Raw genomic sequence first — 17,218 nt, forward strand, 5'->3', positions numbered from 1 at the left:
CTTACAGTTTGATGACCCCTTTTTCTTAAACACTAGCAGTTGACGAACTCACTCCCATGCAGTGAACTCTGAGAAAAGTGCTGATTTGGTCATAAACATTTTTTTTTCATGAGAATTGGTTCAGTCATATGACCATTGAAAAGTCATCTGCTGAAATGTCCATGCGACAAGCTAGGTAGCTTTATAGATGGCTTGGATATGATATCAGAAGTGCTATAATGGTGAACTATGCTTAGTGTCTGCAATACCTTAATGATGAATGTGGTCAATGCAAATGACATTTTGCTCCACTTATTTCACCAGTGGGTGCCTGGTGAGTTGTCAGTGCAAGCTATTGATAGTTTCGCTTTCTTCATTCAGTTTACATAGATGTGCCTGGTGAGTTGTCAGTGCAAGCTATTGATAGTTTCGCTTTCTTCATTCAGTTTACATAGATGTGGAATCCTCACAATAGCAGAAGTATTATGTTTATGGTTCACTAACTACTGTTGTTTTTAATATAAAATAAGTAAATACGCCATCAGCAACACTGGAGTGCAGCGTGCTATTCACCTGGACACCATAGATATTTTAATCATACCATACTCCTTTGTTACTTTCAGTTTTCAGTTCTACAAGTCTTGATCACGGTAGCACATCAATATACTCGGGGATAACTGTGGCTATGCAGCTGAAGTTAGGCAGAAAGGAGGAGGCAACATACCTCTTTCTCCTTGCAATGTAGAGTGGGTTACTTCAGCCCTAGTGACCTTGCATTAACTCTCCAACTTCCTCCCTTCACTTCAGCTCAGTTCACTCCTAGCCCAAATAATGAGCAAACCACTCTTCACGGCAAGGGGACAGAAACTTTTCTCCTTTTCTTTCGTACCTAGACTCGGCTGCATAGCCCCAAAACATTGTCCCCATGTACAGCAAGATTCAATGCCACATTTCTTCTCAGTGTCAGAGCACCCTCTGCTTGCTCTGTACCACCCTTGCAGCAGCCCAGTGTTTTATTTACCACAGAAAATCATGTCTGTGCAAGCTGTGTTGGCATGGAGAGCTGCATATCTGAGCCAACTTTCATTCTTTATGATGAGGCTCTCATTGATTTCTTTAAGTTCCATGAAACGTGGTCATGTGTGTTGATTAGTGTCACATGAAGTAAAATTTCACTGACTAAAATGCTATCATAAGGATGGCAATTTGGGTGAGTTGGTAAGGTGTCATCTTGAAAGTAGCAGCACGAAAAAACAAGGACGGGAAAAGAAGCAAGCAGATGCTAACTCGCAACTAAAGTTTATTGATGCAAATTGGAAATATATAATGCCAAGCAGCACCGCAAACCGCTCAATCACCAATACGTAGAAAGCAAAACATGAATCACTAAAACTTCTGAACGGTTCCATTTGAGTAGATATAGGTAGAGGTCAACTTGGCTGTGCATTGTAAAGAATGCACTGGTTGCTTTCAGTTTCTTTCTGCTGTGCATATTCTGGCTGTCATCCATTGCAAATCAGCTGGGAAATCATTGAAGCTAGACACATTTTACAACTAGGTAATGAATGTGTTAGTGAGCCATCCATCGTGTTACCATGCAGTGAGTTGGGTTATCTAGATATGGAACTGTTCTTAAATTTTAGTGATTCATGTCTTTCTTTTTGCTTATCAGTGAGTGAGTGGTTTGCGTTGTTGCTCGACTTCTTTATATATTTCATGTGTGCTTCAATAAACATTAGTTGTAAGCTAGTGCCCGTATTGTCTCCTTTCATACCCTTGTTTTTTCTTGCTGCTTCTTTCAAGATAAAATACAATCATTGCTACTTCGGTCATAAAATGAATTTTAATGATGTTCCACATCTCTTAGAAAAGTAATATTGTAGTTGCAGGCATGCATTAGGCCCTGCAGTACGAATTAAGGCGCTCGCTCGATGTAAAGCATAAAAAAGGGAGGGCTTGTCTGATCTCGAACCTAGTGGGAACTGGTGGATTATGGATAGGCTGTTAAAATGCACTTGCAGTTAAAGTCAAGTAAATGCTTTTTATTTGCAACTAGGGGCACTGTGATGCCTGACTTGCTCTTTTGCCAGGCTGGCGACGAGATGGAGTGAAAGGAGTTATTTTATTTCACTGTTGGTATGTCTCAGGTGATGTCAACATTGTTTCTTCTCTGGCATTGTAGGCAATCGCCCTTCAACTAATTGAATCCCAAAGTGAAATTTTAAATTAAAAAATAATAATTTAAGATTATTTAGCAGGCAGAGGCAAATTTCATGCAGTGACCTGCACCAGCATGTCGTGCATCATTTCTAGAAAAAAAAAACAGTATTGTGGTGTTCCTACTCTGTGCCTTTATTTCTTGCTCACAAAGCCTCTGCATGTATGTGTTGCACCATATTACGCTTTCACTAATTTGTTGGGTCATGGTACTTTTTACCTTGTAGCAAGTTCCATGTGGCTTCGTAAGCAAGGCTCCTTCAAGCTCTATACCCTTTGCCGGAATTGTGCTGTGCTGTGGTGGGCAAGAAGCAGGACATTGATGTAAGTACTGAAGACATCTTTCAGCATGTGTAGTTTTTATTTGCCTAACCCACTACTGCATTTGTGACCCCTCATGTTTATTTTGACATTTAGGTTTCTTCAGCGTTTTCTTTGCTTGCTGCCGTTGCTTATTGGCTATGGCATTTGGCTGTTGAGTTTGAGAATGCGGAGTGGAATGGTGCCTGTGGCCTGTTGATATAGGCAAAATGCAAATTTGCCCACATTTGGTGTCACTGCATAGCTTGAAGAACTTTTGTGGAAGAGGGCTCTGCATCATGATGTCTACCATAGCTCATGTTCAGCTTTAGGGTAATAAAAGGACATTGAGGACAAGCTGAAGCTGTCTTTTATTATAAATTACTGCATTCTATCCACTAAAGTGCTACTTACTGAAAATGCGAGCTTACTTTAAAGGGACACTAAAGAGAGAAAGGAAGTGGGTTTGCATCGATAGAATGCCAGTTCCTGATTACAAAAAGACCACTCTTACTGAAAACAGAGCTGTTATAAGGTAGTAAAAAAGAATAACAGAAATACAGGTATCGCCACCACAGCCAAACGGCCGAGGCTCGCAACTACAAATCACGTGATGCGCTAGGGATCCCGGAGGCTGACAAATGCGAATTACGTTGCATGTTTCAATGCGGTAGTACGTTTTTTCACAAACATGATAACACGCTTTTATCATACGTAAACGACGGTGAAAAGACAACGCAAACGTTGCAAGGCAAATACAAAAATATACTTGGAGGCGCCACAGGCGCCCACTTCAGTTTTGGTTATGTTTCGGCTCAGGCATTTCGTGCGCAATCGGATAGTTTGTTTGAACCTGCAGCGCCTGAATTACGAGCTTGGAGCAGAAGATGCGCCTTGATGGTTCCCATTTGAGCATTCGGAGGCACGAGCGAGCAAAATCCGCTACCGCCGACAAAAGAAAGCACATATAGCGCAACGACGAAAGGAGAGCTCAGAAAAACAGAAAGAAACGCTTGCAGGCAGTACGACAGCAAGGTTAGTGGATGCTCCGAATTGTAAACCTGCCGATAACATTCCTATTTGGAAGGCGGTACTGGACACTCTTACGCAACTGACACACCTCATTCAGAGCAGCTTACATCATGGATAGAAGTAGCCGAAACAAGTGGCAACAGATTACACAATGGAACTGCAGAGGGCTCTGTAATAAAGTTGGGGAAATAAATACAAAATTATTGTACGGCAAGCTACATTCATGGGCGTTCTTGATACAGGAGCACAATAGGTTGTATTCAATAACAGGATATATAGGGTACCATTGTCCTTCTATCCCTGATAAACGAGCAAGAGCAGAGGCCGAAACACCAGGAAAAGCTGCCGTTTACATTAGGGCCAACATTCCCCAAACGCCACTTGACTTGAGCAAGTGGTGCAACACTCAGCAGGAAGTAGTTGCTGTACTCACGCGTCCGAACAAAACGCCCCTTATATTAGTGTCCATGTACGCTCGGCCAAGAAACACAGTGCTTAATCTTGGATGGGTTAAGCATATTCGCCATTCATACCCTGGAATTGCGATACTAATCGGTGGAGATTTTAACGCTCCGCACACCGTATGGGGATATGATTATGATTCTAAAAGGGGTGATCAAGTTCATACTGCCTTCACAGAAATGGAATTTACACTGCTAAATCATCCAGGAGTCGCAACACTACCTGCAACACAAACACGCTCACCAGACTTGACGTGGTGGAAGGGCCCTGGTGCACCGCAATGGCAGGCGGAATTAGATGCGTGGGGTAGTGATCATGTCCCCATTGGTATTGGTCTTAATTTGGGACATATGAAGAAAATTCGAAAGAAAGCGTCTGTTACACATTGGGATGGTGTACGGCAGGATACTCGAACGCATTCAGTTAGCCCGAATACTCTCGTTACCACCCTTCAAACGGTACTCAAGGATCACACCATTACAACTACAGTGAACGAAGATCAGCCAACTCCCGACCTACACCTACTAAAACTTTGGGCACGCCGAAAGCGGGCCGAGATACAGGCTGGTCGCCATCCTGAAGACGTGCAAAGAAGAATTGAGGTAAGCAGAGTGACAGCACAGGCACGCCGATATGAAAAACAGCTGGCTCATAGGAGATGGGATGAGTGGTGCAGTCGTTTGGGCTCAGGAACGACTAACAAGGCCTTCTGGAGGACTTTCCATGGCATGGAAAAGAGGCGGCAGGTTAAAGATCATGCAGAAAGTATTAGACTCGCATTACAGCTTACACCAGAAGAGTTTGCAGATCAGGCTGCTGCCCTTTTCTTCCCGAACCGCGCACATTATCCGGCGCCTTCACCGACAGTGGATGCGGTTGATAAAACAGGAATAACATTACCATTTACCAAATTGGAGTTATTGGCTGCTATAGAAGAAGCGAATGGTAAAACTGCGCCTGGACATGACGATATTCCTTATGAAGTATTCAAGAATTTAGAAGGAGCCGCAGTTGACGGCTTGTTGGATGTGGTAAATGAGGTATGGCAAGGAGGAGACATTCCACTCGGCTGGAAACACTCGGTGGTGGTAACAATACCAAAGGCTGGGAAACCTCCCACAAGTCTAGAATCTTTGCGGCCTATCTCGCTAACACCCACAATTTGCAAAATCTATGAAAAGATGATAGCCACCCGCCTGTCATGGTGGTTGGAAAGTAATAAAAAATACCATGCTCGACAAATTGGGTTCCGAACAAACCTTGGGACAGAAAATGGACTGGCTGTGCTCGCTGAAGAGGTCATACACGTGTCGCCTTATAGCCACCTAGTGCGCACTGTAGTGGCTACCGACATGGCGAAGGCATACGACAACGTGTTACATGCCAAGATTCTTAGCAACATGGAATGTATGGGCATTCCCTTGCAGGTCATAAAAGCAGTACATAATCTGCTTAAGGACAGGACATTTTCTATCCGGATAAACGGAAAACAAATTGGCAATTACACCTCGAACAGAGGCGTGCCACAAGGGTCAGTGTTAGCACCTTTATTATTTAATATCGCACTGATCCCATTGGCGTGGAAATTAGCTAAAATACCAGAAGTGGGGTTCATGATATACGCAGATGATGTCACGATTTGGTCTGTTCATAAACAAATTGACAGACAGAATCGGCATCTGCAAGAGGCTTTAAATACCATAGATGAGTACGTGCAAAGTGCAGGCCTGGAATTATCACCTCAAAAGTCCAGTTACATTCATGTTGCCAACAAGAATGGAAGAAAACAATTGGCAACGCAAAGAGTCTCCCTAAAGATTGGAAATCAGGCGCTGGAAGAGGTGGACGAGTTGAGAGTTCTTGGCCTAGAAATTCACAAATCCGGCAAAGGAACACAATGGCTTCATAAGGTGAAAAAAGTAGCTGCGACTTCCTTAAACTTGATAAAACGCATTTCGTCTAGGGGAGGAGGAGCTCGAGCGGACATGGCAAGACGTCTTGTACAATCAGTGTTACAGCCGAGGATACTATACCAGGCCCAATTCCAAAGACTCACGAGGCGGCAATGGGCAAAATTGGAAACAATAAATAGAAACGCAATGCGCACTATCACGGCCTTACCAAAACTTACCCCTATCCCTATTCTCCAAGAGTTTGCACAGATAAATACGTTGACAGAATTAATTGAACAACGAGAGGCAACAAGGGATATGAAGCGAAAGTACGTTACGCCCATAGCATCCTTGTACAACGAAGTGGCAGTTCGAACACCACCAATGGCTGACCCCCCTCCTTGGGAATTCACTACTATCACGACAAACAAGACCACTCGGCTTCGTCGCAAAGAAAAGCTGGCATCTCGACCTCTGGTTGATGCACTTCCAGGTACCTTAATTGCATATACGGACGCATCAATTATAGAAAATGGCGGTAGAACAGCAGCTACTAGTCCAACACACAGCGAACTAAAGGTACATAAAGAATATCTTTTAGAATACCCGGACCCGCTTGTGATGGAACTCTATGCAATCCGCGATGCTATGGAGGCCATAAATAAAATAGATTCGATAACAGAAGCCCACATCTATACAGACTCCTTAGCCGCCATAAAACAACTAAAGAAAGTGACGAAGACGCTATTTGTTACCCAGGAAATCCACGCACTCAATAAAAAAACAAAGATAAGCATCCAGATACATTGGACACAAGACAATGCTGAGAACGCTGAGCAGAGAAAAGTTGACCACCTCACACACGAAGTTCCACACACTAATGCGCCCCCCACCAGGCTCCCTTTCGATGCCCGTTCCGCTGTTTCCATTTTAGCATCCTCTTTAAGGAAAAGTACAAGTGCCCTCATTCCCCCGTGTACATTCCCACTCCCTCGTAACTTAACGAGATTGGAGGAGGTTTCCCTTAGAAGGATAAGAGCTGGGGCGGCCCTTACCCCTTCGGTAAAATGCCGATGGGAATCGCAAGCTGAAATCGGACCAACCACATGCCCAAAGTGTTCCACACCAGCTGCAGAAGTGGATGTTCGCCACCTGCTATGGACTTGTGCAGGGACAAGGGAATCAAGGACAAAGATTCTGCGCGAAGTGGGTCTAACCACAACAAGGGAAGATGACTTTTCTAAATGGCTCACCGACAACGCTAAGAGCGGGAGCCTGCTCCGGTTCCTCACGGAAAACCATTTACATGAGTTTATATAATATGCCTTATGGCAAGTTTGCGTACAAAAAAAAAAAAGAAAAAAGAAAAAAAAAGAAGCCGACACACTCCTTCGTTCACACTTCTGCGCCAACATATCGCCGCCGTTGCCGCTTCGACTGCGACCTGACCGCTTGACTGCAGCTACGTACGCCACGAAAAGCATACATATGCTAAGTACCGAAGGAAAAACGCATTATCATTCAATTGTTCACTAAATCATGGCGCATCTGACCAACGTATACTGCGTCAACAAGACCTTCAACATACTATTTGCAGGCGTCGTAAACAAAAGTGGCATACTTGCCGCTCATACTAAGGAGAGCGTCGATATATTGCGCTCGGCGCCCGGCGAAAAAAAGGGCCTTGGGTAAAAAGTAAAAACTAAAAATAACGAAGCACCAGAAATGCATTACAAAAGGTTAAAAAAATTCGATTTGTAAAAAAAAAAAAAACAACGCCAGAAGCGGTAAGACTCGAACTCGCTACTGCTTGCTCCGTAACGTTCGGCGCTCACCGCTCGGCTGCGCCGTGCCACAAGAAACTCGGAAATATTTCCAGTCTTTATGTCATGGCCCCATTTACAATAAACGTTTCTACTGCCGGTCTAAAGGTTATAACTTCTTGATCCTCGGCGCATGCTGCCTGCTCTCACGTCTTGCAACTAATGTTCTGGATGCCTATGCGTACTATATTGTGCACTGGATCCATTTTAACATGTGGAATTTCACAGCACTGGCAAATGTAGTGGCGCCGGCACTTCGGTCATGTTCTGCTACCGTGGACGTAATTTTCGCTGAATACGGAGCTGTAGCACAAACCTTGAAGGAAAAAAGTGCGACGAAGCTTCAAAACTGACAAGCGCAGCAGCGAGGACACTATTTTGCTGGTAACTAAATCTTATTTGTATGTAAACATTTCGGGAAGCGTTTCGATGACCGAGGGCTCGGTTTGTTTATACACAGTGCAAGAATTAGCGCAAAAGCTTGAGAAACATGTAAAGTATTGTGCATTACAAGCGTTCTATGTTTTTTTTCTTCCTTTATGGGCCCATCGCTCGGTAAATTACTCTCTTCATCGTTTTATTTATTTCGGCTGAGGCCGTCATTGCGAGTACGCTGTTGCCAAGTTGGCCCTTGAGGGATGCGACGCCGCGGGCCGCGCCGGCTCGCTAGCTATCACGGAGTCTCCGTTTACGTCATAGTGTGCGTCAATCAACTCCAACTACGTAGTTGGAAGCCACAGTTTGAATTCGACCGGCGGGAACAAAAAAAAAACTCAACTTCTTATCACAATATCTCAGCAATTATTCGATTTTTTGCTTCCGGATATGCGGCGACAGTGTCACCAAATGTAGTTTATTAGATTTTCATACCATCTTTGGCTGTCTTTAGTGTCCCTTTAAGATAGGAAAAGCCAGAAGCTTTGAAACAGATGTCATTACCAGCTGATTTCATAAGTTCTACATGATGCATCCATACTTTATTGGGCGCAATCCCCAGAGGCTGGGCTCGTAAGCCGTTCCCTTCAATATGATGATCATGGAGTGTGGTTTACACAGGCCTTTGATGTCATTGAGTACCCTTAGTTTTCAGGAACTATTTCAAGGAGCTTTGGAACTCCTGAAATTATTTGCTTCTTAAAATTAAAAAAAAAATGCATGGTTTTTCTCTAAAAGCGAGCCTACATGAAAACTAAAAGTGCACTTCAGAGGGAACAATCGAAGAGAGCATGAGCCTATATAATATAAACCCAAAGTGACAGCCTGGCATGCGTCCAGGCCATGGTTACAGGTGGCTCTCTTTTTCGCAGTTGCCACCTCTCTTGTCCCTATTTAATTTTTATTTTTTTCAGCATGTCTGTCTTTGTTTTCCTAAATTTCACACATTTATGCAAAATTGCTGTGAATAAATGTTTCTCAAATTGGAACTCCTTGAAGACCTTTCCGGAGGGTTATTTTTCTGGTCTTCCTGTCTTCAACTAGACCTGTTGATGGCTGCTTTCTTATAAATCAGCTCCGACAAATTTCCTCTCTAAAAGGACCCCCTGCACTTTTTAGGTAGCTAAACTGAGTGCGAATATATTTTGTATGTAAAGTGAAAAGAGAAAAGAGGGCAGTGTTATTGATAATACTATGCCATATGTAATCATTGACCATGAATGAAGTATGGGGTTTTTCTGACAGAATATTTCTGCAATGCTTCTCTGCTCAGCGCAAACCCCTTCACTGTGGCGGCCAAACCTGTTTTGGGGGCAGGGATAGGTGGCTGCCAGGAGACATTTCTTGTGACAATGGCGACATCTATTACCTGCTCCACTCAGTAACAAAATTCATAACCCCCCCCCCCCCCCCAACTTCCACCCCTTCTGGTTTTCAATAGTGAAGGCATGCTCCTTGTCAGATTCGTGCATAACATGAGGTTTGATACAGAAATAATCAGCATTGCACCCAACTTCTGCCCCAAAGGGAATTGGGAGGATATTTTTGCATGTCTTCAGTGCACAATCACGTGATACATCAGTGACATAGCCTGTTACGTACACATATCTTGTGGAGTTTGTATTCTTTTTTTTCCTTGAGAGAGAAGCGCTGCTCAGTCAAAAAGCATGATGCAAGGGAATTTAGAGCGAGCGCCGATTCTGTGCGTTTGCAATCTTTTGCTTAGCTTTCATTCTTTTTCTTCCGGTGGTTTAGCGGCGTTGGTGGTATTCGAGCAATGCAAGGACACGGAGTCAAGAGTCTGCTTCTTCACAGTGCGCTGCAGGGATTGTGTATTTGTTTTCCTCGTTATAATGAAAACATGCAAGGCTAGTGCATGAGTTACTTGCACACACGCACGCCACACACATGCTGTTTTGCAGTGGCAGAAAAGAAATAACTGTCAAGACTGAGAGCATCTTCTAAGGGCACATAAACGTTGGTGTTTGAACTTAAGCTGTAAATTCATAAAAGATGTGGCTTAGAACCAACAATTTTCCGGCACTATCCTTTCACACAAGGGGTTTAACATAAGGTACAAAGGTGGCCGATCGAGCCCTGTGCTCTAGCGCGCTGCGCAGTAGCAATCAAATCTTGAGCGCTCCCTATACTGCTGCTCAGGCCAAAGCGGTGGCCGTCCTTTAAAATGAGTGGCGGGTGGGAAGGGGGAGTGGAGGTAATGGGAGGGGAGTCTAGCTGTCCTGCGAGCTAAACGCACAACAGTATGTATGCTTTCTTTTTTTTAATTTAACAGTGCGGAAAAAATGAATGAATCGGGGGGGGGGGGGGGGGGGGGGGGGGCAGGCTGGCCAACACAGGCAGCACGGTTTCAAGTGAGTGATGGCTTGGAGCTGACTCGGCAAAGCACAGAGCAGTGTGCATGCTTGCTTTTTTTTGTAGCACCGAAGGTTTGACTGCTTCTGTGTCCGCACATGGGCCGGTTTTGTACCTTGAGTTAAGCCCCCCATGTGATACAAGCCTGAGTCGCTTTGGGGCGTTAAACCCCATAAAGCAAACTTTAAGTGAAACATCTTGTATAATTCCATTGCTTAATCCAAACGTCAAAGTTTACGGGCCCTTTAGAAGAAGCTCTGTCTTGGCAGAATTACTTTTTTTTGCGCCACTACAAAACTGCATGTGTATGGGCACGTATGGGTGTGCGTGTGTGCAAATAACTCTCACTGTGGTACTCAATATATATGCAGCCCCGCACATGGCAAGTACTCTTGCACATTTTTCTTTAGACTGCAGAAAGCATACGCACCATCCCGGCGGCATGCTGCGAAAAAGCACTCACGACTCTAGAATCCCGCATCGCATTGCATACCAGTCGTTCCACCCAACTATCGGAAGAAACAGAAGGAAAACAAAAAAATGCAAATGCACAGAATTGGTGCGCACTACACTCCCGCGCATCGCGTTTTTTTGACTGAGCAGCATGCCTCTGTAAAAAAAAAAAATCTAGGAGATATGTGTATGTGACATATAGGCTACATCACCCATGTGTCACGTGAGTGTGCACCCAGGATTTGCAAAAATATTCTCCCACAAGGATTTTGCTATATAAGATAGGTGACGCATTGAGTTTTGCAAAGGGTTTAAGTAGGTCATTGTGCTCCTACTTTCACCCTGGCCAATTCAAGGGGTGAGAGGCACTTAAGAGCACAATTACCTACTATAATCTATATGATCTCGAATGGGCCAGGTGCAGCAGACAGCTTGTGAGATTGAGTATAGTGACAGGAAATCTTCACTTCATAAGAATACATTGACTTCAACTCCACGTAGCCCTGAATGCCTGCTGCTTTTCATTTATTGGCAGTTATGCGACCTTGAGGGCTCATAGACTGGCACTCAACTTGTAAGCACTTGACATCTTATCATTTGCTCTCTCTGTGGGCTTTGTTCTGCGGGTTTACAAGCTTTTTACTAAAGTGGATACAGTGAGTATGCACAGATCTGTTCTCTTAAGCATTGGCTGAGTGACAGCCCAGGTCAACCCTGGTTAACTTAGAACTTCTAGCACATTATTTTTTCTGGGTATGGCTTTGGCATCCCTCCTGACATCCCAGCTTTTGATACCAAGTATGCATAATCATGGTCTATCACTAACGTCAGTGCTGTAATTGATCATCACATACTTCTGTGGTGCTGCACATTTTAAGTTGTCGCTGTATATGAGCAGTGTTTCAGAACCTACTTAGTGCTGAGCTACGGTACAAATTTCAGGACTAATAGCAAGTTTGCTCTGCTTGGTGGCTTCCACAGACAAGGACACACTTGTGGGGAAGGCATGTTGCGTGCATACCTGCAACCAGCCCTACCGATTTTCTAGAAGACTTCATATTTTTGACCAAACTTTTTGATTGCACGATCACTGCCCTAAATCTTCTGTTAAGGGGCCTCTGCCTGCAAAGAATGGCTTTGCAGAACCGGCACCGAGGAATCAGCAGCCGCATTATAATTTCGAGCATCTCCATCAGAGGCCACACTAGCACCATCGGCATCATTGGCAAAGCAGGAAATCAATCAAAGCAGACTTTAGCCGAGCAAGAGTAGGTGTCGCTGGCTGCGAAAACAGTTGGTGTACTGCGTTTTTTGTAGGCAGCGATGCACAGCTAATGCAGCCACAGTAGATATAGATGCTCTGCTGGCTTCGCTTTAGATCTCAGCTAAGGGCAGCCACTCAGTGTACTTGAGGTTAAAGGCTTTGCCCAAATGTCATGTTATCTGATCCTTCTTATTGAGCTCAGCCGCATGCCTTATGTTACCAAGCTGCTCTATGCTCAACAATGGCGTGATTGCTCTTCTTTCGGAACAAACGCAGCCAACAACGGTCACGGACGAAATTACGTGTAAAAGGGCTAGTTATGGTTTTGCATTAAAAAACTTAAACACCGCTCCGATGGTGCTGAGAGAAAACTGGTGGTGGGCATGCAGATCAGTTTTGCGTTGGATATAGAGACGTAGTGAGAACGCTCGGTGGCGGCCTGCAGATATTTTAACGGACGCACACCTTTAGACATGCATTGCATGCTTGCTGCTGCATGTGTTTATGCTTAGGATGTTTAGATTAGGACGCATCAGACACTGCCTGAAAGTAGCAGCCACCTCCCCCTTTTGTACACAAATGCTGCTCCCCCCCCCCCCATTTTTGCAGTCTTCCCATTTTTGGTCTTTGCAAGTGCGTATGAAGGAAGCTGGGGCCACTAGTAGCGCAATTGAGCCTTGTAAACAATATCAACATCTGTGCTAGAGGCATCAATGGCTTGCTTGTCACATCAGGGTACTATGTACGTCTTCGGACACACGGTGCTGTCAAATGCGGTTGGTTCACTTGTTCTGTGGAGAGATATTCACGGTAGGCAGAAGGCATGGCTTTTCAAGTGCAGTGACCATTGTGGCTCCCAGCTTTGTTTGGAAACTGGAATCAGCGAGTTGAATTTGTTGATTTGGGTCTATATGTAGCGAAGAAGCACTCATATTTTCTTCCCTCTCCCCTGAGCCCTGCAAGCTCAAAGATCAAGTGTAGCAGCAACTTCAAATCAAATCTTAATAAACAAATTTGGTCACTAAATTTCACAGCATTCTCAATGCATATGTCATGTTCTACATGAACAATATCACAGCAGCAGCGACATTTTGCCTAACATTAAGCGTTTTCAGCTGTTTTTCACAGCTGCCTTTTCATGCAGCCTGGGAAACATGTTCTGTTAGCCTGTGAATATCAATTTTGCTTCTGAATGTTCAGAGGACTTGACATTAGGACATGAGTGTTTTGCGTGTGGAATAGTTAATTAAAATTTTACCCTTGTGGCCGAATTCAAAAACATGTCTCCACTCGACGCTACCTCAGCTCCATAAAGTGCAGAAAACAGTCTTTTCTCTACTTGAGGTTCAGTTCAGATTCTTGAATGCTTTTCAGCATTTCCTCCGACTTGCCCTTCAGAAATATTTCTCCCCTCCAGACAGCACAAGTGGCATACGGGGACAAGACTAATGGTGAATTCGAGTGGGAGAGCAGGCGCCCTCGAGAGCACTTCGAAAGTGCTCTCAGACAAGCGGGTGCCCTCCAGTGGTAGAGCAGGAGTAGAATCACTGGCTTCCAATGGTAGAGGAGGAGGTATTTTTCTTTGCTGAGAGCACCTGAATGCACTCCCGGCTGCTCCCTCATCTAAAGCGAGTGTAGAGAAAGTCACATGACATAAAGCGGTGTATCCACGCCACTTTTTTTCTTTTCTCGAGTCGGTGACGCTCTAAATGGCGGCTGTAAAGCATTGCTCAGGTTTGAGAGTCACTGCTGGCATCGAAAGGGCCAAAGGAGGCAGATCGCCGCGCCGTGAGAACAAAGGCATGCAACGCAAGCAGTTCTACACGGAGTGTTTGCTTCTCCTCAGGTTGCAACTGCTGCTACTGCAGGTAGGCAGAGAATGCTGGGGAGGGAAGTGCGGCGCAATGGTCGTGGCGTGCTGCTCTCGACACGCAGAGAGTGTTCCCGTGGGAGGAAAATTACACCCTCGCTCGGTGTGCTCCTGTACTTCTCTGTACTGCTCGGCACCTCTGCTCTCGTCCCCCCAACCGAGTGAGCCATAAGGCCAAAATTTGGCCCGGAAAGTGCATGCCACTGCGTGTAACATGCTCATTTTCTAATGTCAAGTCCTTTTGAACAGCATCCACAAGCTGCCTCAAGAGTCACAGGCTAGTAGGCTGTGGTGGCCGCTTTTCGATGGAGACTAAAAGCGAGGCGCCCATGTGCGGTGCGACATCAGTGCACGTTAAAGAACTCCAAGTGGTTGAAATTTCTGAAGTCCTCCACTACAGCATTTCTCATAGCCTGAGTCGCTTTTGGACGTTAAAAAAAAGTCACAGCCTAGTAAAATATGTTTTGCAGACTGCATGAACAAGGCAGCTGTGAAAAATGGCTGAAAACAATTCACATCTACCAACATTCACTGCCAGTGACATATGGCTCATGTAGAACAGGATTTAGGCATTGAGAACTGCTCGAACTGCTGTGAACTCTAGTAACCTAGTTGCATATTTGCCCTCTGAGTGCTCAGCGGCGAGCGTTGAGCACACGTGAGGTTCAAAGAAGCATGTTATAGCGCATGCACCCAAGCCAACAAATTTGTCTTTCCAGAAGCAAATGCCGCTTCTGTTTCCAAGCAAGCCAGGAGCTATAATTTTAAGCGCTCTTGAAAAGCTATGCCTTCCACCAACAGCAAATATCCCGTCTCCACAGCCAAAAAGACAGAATTGACCCCCCCCACCCCCCCCCCCCCCCCCCCCCTTCAGCACTGCATCTAGACATACAGGTATATTTGAGGCAATCTGAAAGCCATTGATCTGTGCAGCACAGGTGTTCTATGGCACAACTGCACCTCCGGTGCCTCGCTGTCTTCCTATTTACAATATCACATTCCCCACGATTGCACCACTGTCCACAGTGGTTCACAGAAACCACTGCACATGTTTCATTTGCTGTTAGCCATCAAATGCTTTCTGCAACTTGGCACTCGGCGTGCTCTGAAATGTTGCTAGGGTATCTGGTGATGACTTGAAATGTGCCTACACCACAGTAGCGTAATGTGATGATCAACTACAGCATTGAAATCTGCAACTGACGATAGTTATCCATGCTCAACGTCAGCCGCAAAAACTTGGGAGGCTTTTCTTGGTCGTACTTGAAACGATGTTTCAGTATTTTCGAGTCAGATTGAGGTGCTCGGAGCCAATGCTTCAGAGAGTGGGTCTGTGAATCCTTATTGTATCCGCTTTCATGAAAGGCTTGGTATGCAGTAGAACGAAGTCTGCACAGTGTGTGAAAGCTGCGATGCCCCATGTTTGCAATTGGAAGTCTAGGTGTCCCCATAGTAGTGTCATTGCCACTTATAGATGCTCTGTTTTCTCATGCACTTGAGGAGCAATTCAAGTGGAGCTTCATTTAAAAAAAAAGGGCCTCGAGGACCGCGGAGTCAAGGCATGTTTGGGAATATCAGTTAACCTGATCCCTATGCACTGTTTCCACTGGCTCGGGTGGTTAGGGTATTTCTCAAGACCTTATTGGAAGGAAGGCTGAGGGGCCGTCATGAATCCTAACCAAGCTTTTAGTAAACTTGGGGAGAGTTGTGCCACTACTACATGGCATTATCGATCACCATTGAAAGATTCCATCATCTAACTGTAAGCTCTTGTACCCCGCTATTGCCATCGATAATTCGCTGCTGGGCTCAAGTAATACTCGTGCACTTTTGGAGATGTGTTATCAACTGTTTTTGTACAAGTTGTAATGATGATATACTTTCCGCACTGTTCTGTGTGCAATTTTGTTTTTCTTCTATGATTATATATGTCGGATTGCATAATCTTTCATTTCAGGTTTGGTTTTATTCCTTAGCCCTGTGTGCTAAGCCATATCCTAGAATGCACACTTCTATTTCTCAAAGGCCATTTAAATCTCCAGTTTTGCACTGCTCTGTTCACTCTAGTTATTGTAGCTTTCCATGAAGCAGTGCTCAAAATCTTTGATTGATAGGATATGGTTCAAAGACCCTTGAAATATCTGTTCGACTAAGGTATTAGATTTTGTGATGGACTGATGCTGAACAGCTTGTATTCTTGTGTCAGTTCCTCATATTTCTGTAGTTCAGAATCGAAACTTTTGAATTGTTATCAATTAATAATAGAGCACCTACTTACCCCTTTCTCAGAATGTTTTGTAAAGACATGAGCTGAATTTTCGGATTTTGGAACATAGTCCTGCCTTTTTTTTGCATATTGCAGACGTCGCACAGTAAAAACCTGTATCCAAGCTCGAATCCAACAGGCCAACGGCAGCTGAAGAAGGAAACCAGCATCTAAGCTCGAACCTGGTGGACCGAAAGCAGATGTTTTGTGACCACGGTGTATCAGCCAATAAAGCCAATCCAGGTGACCACATGTATCTTTTGGAAGCTTGCATTCTTTGCCTTTGAGACTCATCTCATGGAAAGCATCATTTCTGCAAAACATTTTGTCATAACTGTAGCAGACACTGATTGAGGCCTTGCACAAGGCCTAAAGCTGGCATATTAGTATTATACACAACACAAACATGAGGTGTGATGTAGGAGCCTTGCAACCATGCAGAGTATCACCATAGCATGGTAGCATTCCCATGCCGAATGTCTCATCGTCTGAGATCAGACTAATGTCTTGCACCTTCAGAGTGCACTCATTCCTTGCACTAAAGGCCCTAATATAATCCGACGTTTTCGACGCAACTGGCTAAGTCTGCGACGTCAGCCACGGCACGTCGCACTCTAAGAACTGGAACTCTTATTTCAAGAGTCAAACAGCCTAATTACTCCTGCAGATCTCACTTTACTCCTGCCATATGCGAGGAAGAGTGAAATGGCCTTTCAATCTTCCAAGAAAAAATGAGTAAAGTGAACATTCTACTCCTGCAGATTTAGATAGCGTTAAAGGTTGTTTTACTCCTGCGATAAAGAAATTATAACTTTCCGTACCACACATGTTTCGATTGTTGCTCGGGCAGCA

At 44.6% G+C, this 17,218-nt stretch overlaps 1 long non-coding RNA gene across 1 annotated transcript; it reads left to right on the forward strand.

Moving 5' to 3' along the window:
* Nucleotides 1–1,915: 1,915 nt before the first annotated feature.
* On the forward strand, nt 1,916–16,614 carry LOC146176988 (uncharacterized). Its single transcript, XR_014701247.1, has 3 exons — nt 1,916–2,126; nt 2,424–2,520; nt 16,463–16,614. It is a non-coding gene; the product is annotated as an uncharacterized LOC146176988 (long non-coding RNA).
* The last annotated feature ends 604 nt before the right edge of the window (nt 16,615–17,218 follow it).

This window comes from Amblyomma maculatum, chromosome 10 (genome assembly GCF_055883805.1).
Source record: "Amblyomma maculatum isolate TAMU_Amacu chromosome 10, ASM5588380v1, whole genome shotgun sequence".
Taxonomy (NCBI): domain Eukaryota; kingdom Metazoa; phylum Arthropoda; class Arachnida; order Ixodida; family Ixodidae; genus Amblyomma; species Amblyomma maculatum.